Here is a 5,144-nt window from a genome sequence, read left to right on the forward strand (position 1 = left end):
CATCTTGGAAGTAAAACTTCACAAATCCTTCCAATAGTCTAGAGCATCATTGCATACAAAAATACTACTCTCCTGAAGGTCCCCATCCGAGGCCATGAATCCAAGAAATGATTGAACTCCATATTCCGACTAACCAATTTACACCTTACTAATGCATACAATATACTGAACTAATCACTTCCAAATCACCACTTATTAAGTCCCTTCCAACATCACTCCTTATGGTTCTCATTACCCGTAGTAGTGATACACCCAAGAGTTACTCACACCGAATATAGTTCACTAGTTTGGGTCTCCAAAAATATGACTTCTATGATATCTCTACAGATGACCAACTACGCACTACACCTTCAGAAATCCCAATTTCAAAACTACGAATCTGACTTGTGGTGACTTGTAACTCCATCCTCAATTTGTACATCCACAACGATACACTTATGACAATTAAGACACCCTTAGCTCTAACACGGTGTGAATGTTTATACTCCGTGATCAACCAACCAAACACTCCTCAAGAATATAAATAACAACCAGACTTCCAATAAGCCAATATTACTCTTGCAATTCAAATAAAATGCACTTAAGATGAACCCTATCATTTCCACACACTTATGACTGGAATTTTCTTCTAAACCAATACCTACTACACCCTTCATCATACTGGGGTTACTTGTCTAGATGACTTACTACGGACAATCCTCATTGTCTCCCAATAAGCTCTTGCAACATAACATATTCCATATCCTACACTTAGTCCACATTCTCCAGCTTGGTTTATCTTTCATTGTCTATCATCAACTCAACTTCTTAGAATGCAAGACTCACTACTCAACAAAATGTATGTTACTTTACATCCATCTCAAGACAAGGAATCCATTACACTTACTTGTAACCATAATGCTACTATCACATACTTCTCTTAATACCAAGGTATAACTTCCTCCACTCCACTACATACTCTAGAAATCCTCTATGCGAGCAATCATCAACTACAAGCCTATAATCTCGTCTTAATGAATCTTAATGATCCCATTGTACCTTTATCTGAAATGTACCCCATCACAACGGTTGTATTGCAACACCCACACTACTTCCACACTCGGTGTTCACTTGTCTTCCCATGGTAATTCTCCCAGTTCCAATTACAAAACCATTCTACTAGAATTCCTTAAATCCGACTTACTTGCTCTTCTCCTCAACCAAATCTCCCACAACCAAAACTCACCAGATCTTCCATTACTATATATAATATGCATTATATTCTCCAACATAAACTCTTATAATTGATCCTTAGGTGACTCAACATTCCATAATGGCCTCTTACTAACACTGAACCACTGCTGAGCTATTCCAAATCTGATCTCCCTTCTAAGACTGAACATACTTGGTTTATCTCCTAACCTCTATTTGGTCCATACATGTTTCACTTGGAATAGGTAGCCATGTCCTCGAGTCTCTCCTTAGACTTCACCACTACCTTAGGCTCCCAACAAAATTGAATGTCTTTATCCCTCAAGTACTTAACCACTTGCAAGGTACCATTCCAAATATATATTCCATGAAGTACTCTCGTTCTTCCAAAATGTTTTAGTGGCCTTAGAAACTGAAACACTGATACACTACCTTACTTCCAGACCTTATGACATATGTGCAACATAACCATACTTTCTCCTTCACCATATGGAATTACTCACAATACTTATTCCATATCAGTGAGTGTATCTTATTCCACTAGCAATTCACACCTTTCTCAAAGCTCTGACAATTTTTCCAATAGAGATCATCGGCTTCTAAACTCCGTTAACACTGCAGAATCGCTTAAACGATACATTACTATTCAATTCCATAATACCCAAATCACAACTCCTCTGAAACTTCAACCGGGCTATCCAGTTCTCCTTACTTTCTAACTCTTGGCTTGAGCCTATCCTCAAAGCACAAGTTCAACCCACACTTCGGAGTCCTCGTGGTCGCTCAACCATGATCCTACCTACCATGCACATAGCATTAGGTTGATCAGGCCTAATACTACATACAATGATATTAAGAATCATGTTGGCTCAACACACATATGAGGCAGGAATAGATTTACTTATGATGTTTCAAGGCTAGGTCGAGAATCGACCTGCTCTGATACCAACTGTAACAACCCGTATAATATATATCTAGAATAATATCATACAAGTGTTAATAATTGGTACTGATCCAATATAAGTGCCTAATGGCATCAATATATATACATGTCCAAACTAAAAACATCAATGGAACATGTCATACAATAATGCCTAAACAATAAAAATCTAAGAACTATGTGCAATATCTTCATTACACACAACTCCACAGCGGAAGATCATGATAAACATCATCCCTTGAAACATCCATAACAGCTTCTCATAGATTCAACCTGTAAGGATTACCTGAAAAATAACAACAATAATGGGATGAGATAATAATCTTAGTGAGTACTCCTATCCTATGGGTCCACTCGGCTCTACAGGGTTTTCTAATCAATATCCAACTCATATCCAACTCAAGTCAACAAGGGAACGAAGACTTGAGCGATGGGGAAACTATCTCGCAATTGTATGGCAACATGCATCTGAGTTCTCATAACTCAACCACGATCATTATTCATATCACGACGAATCAATTCCCGAACGAAATTACGTCTAAGCCATGCCCGGTTCATGCATGCTCGTATGATTCGACTTTCGCGGTGGATATAAGGTTCCCCTATGGGACTCGAACCCACTTTTAAGAACCATCACTCGTATGGGACTCGAACCCACTTTGAGTATCTTTCACCGTATAGGACTCTAACCCACTTAGGTGTCCACCTTTCCCCCATGTCCTCCATGGTTGGGGCTCAAACCCAATTGAGGCTCGAATCATTGGTCCCACATCCCAATGCTTACACGTCTAAGCATACCAATAGAGATGTGTACCGTCGTAGAAAAACACATATTCTGAATACATGATCGGTTTCACAAATCATCGGTTCCACGAACCATAACAAAATTCATCAATCACAGGTGACTGTATTCACCACAATACACAAATAATAACATGGCATGTTCCATACAGTGCGTCTCATTCTCAATCATGGCAACAATTCGTCCACAACCTCACATAAGCATCGTACAAATGAATACCATTTCTCATACATATATCACACATGTTCCATAACCTAGACTATCTTTCTAAGTTATTAATCAAGCAATTCTCCTAGGTTTCCTCACTCAGCTTTGTAAGGTTTTTAATCATGTTATTTCACCTTCAACATAACAACCATATTTAACTTTCATCATAGTATAATTCATAGCATTGATAAATCACATAGTATTTTATAACATGGAACAATAATAATAGCCCTTTTCGTTATCTTTCTAACGCATCCGTCAGTGTCTAAAATGGAGTTATAACCCTCAATTAATTCATTAATCTATCTTAATCAAGATTTAGATTAACATCTATTCATTGCATAAGTATTCAACAACAAAATCATTGGCCTAGTGGTAAGGCTTGTACAATTCCAAGGAGGTCTCGGGTTATTGGTGACATATTTTAATTCATCAAATAATTAATTCATGACAATAAGGACCAATCGATTGGTCCTGATACAAAACATGATTTCTACCGCACAACAACACAACTCCTACTCCATAACCACCTTACTTTCACCTGCATAATTTTTACTTCATTTTTCACAACCAACCTCTTGGCATGGAGATAAAAACACATCAACAAACTTCCAAACAACAACCACATCATTGTATCACAATAATCCAACATATGCAAGAACACCCATAGAAATATCATCAATGAAGATTCATAGAACTCATCATACTATCAATAATCTCACTATCAATTTCATGGTTTTACCAACCCTAATTTATAAACCTAAAGTTCTATCTAGAACTCACCTTGGACACATGAAGATGGTGAAGATGGTGAGTAAAAAGTGATGATGATGATGATGAAGATGACATGATGATGGTGGTTCCATGGCTTCCTTCTTCTTTCTCTTTTCTTCTTCCTTTCTCCCTTTTTTCCTTTTTTCCTCTTTTCCTCTTCTTTCCTTTCTTTCTTTTCTTTCTGGTATCACTCTTACCTACTTCTTCTTATCTTTTTCCTTTCTCTTACCACCACACAAATATATATATAACATATAATATATATGTATGTATATATATATATATATATATATATATATATATATATATATATATTAATATTAGGTAGTAACATGAAATATCTCAATTGATATTTCATCTTCCAGTACCAATTGACCTATTATAAATAATTAATCTCTTTTATTAATAATTAATCTCTTCAGAGTTCACTGGTTACTCTATTGGTCCCAATTGACAACATTTAGAGCACATAGGAGCTCCAATTGTTACTACTAACAAAAGATAGAGTACATAAGAACTCAATTGATCTCAACTGACAACTAATTGAGCATTTAAGGGAATATGGGATATTACAGGATTATAGAGTAAAATTTCAAGAATAAAAATAAGTATTGATTATATTAGTGAACATATAAAAAGAAGCTTAAAGTTTAGAAGCTAAAGACAGTCAACGTCTGAAGACTAGTCTCTGAAGAAGGCAACTCCTAAAGGTCAGAGTTTGAGGATAAATAAAGCGCAAAGATTAAGATGACTCTGATATGTCACTATCAGACTCTATGGCTATTTTGTCATCTTCTAATCACATGAAGAACTTAGCTGTTTTTCATATAGATAGTTGGGATGTAACTGATAATTCCTTTTGAAGATAAGGATTTTCAAATGTCCTTTCAATGACATTAACCATTCTAAGAAACATTTAAACGTATTTTTTCAAGCTTCTCAAACTCTCTCTTGTGCAAACTCCCCAACCACTCTTTTCCTTCTCTATATATGGAGATGGAGACTTGAATAACAATAATGAAACTTTGAAATTCAAAGAGCAGTTACTCCGTCAAAATATAAGCATAGGTTTAACTTAGGATTTCCTGTCATTGTATATTCTAGAAATCCATAAGTCTAATGAGTATTAGTGTATTGTATTCTGTCTACACCTCTAATTATATATCAAGTGTATTACCCCAAACAATCTTGTATTTGTTAGGTAGATTGTAAGAAGTATATTACTTTGTG

Source organism: Lathyrus oleraceus, chromosome 1, assembly GCF_024323335.1.
Source record: "Lathyrus oleraceus cultivar Zhongwan6 chromosome 1, CAAS_Psat_ZW6_1.0, whole genome shotgun sequence".
NCBI lineage: Eukaryota > Viridiplantae > Streptophyta > Magnoliopsida > Fabales > Fabaceae > Lathyrus > Lathyrus oleraceus.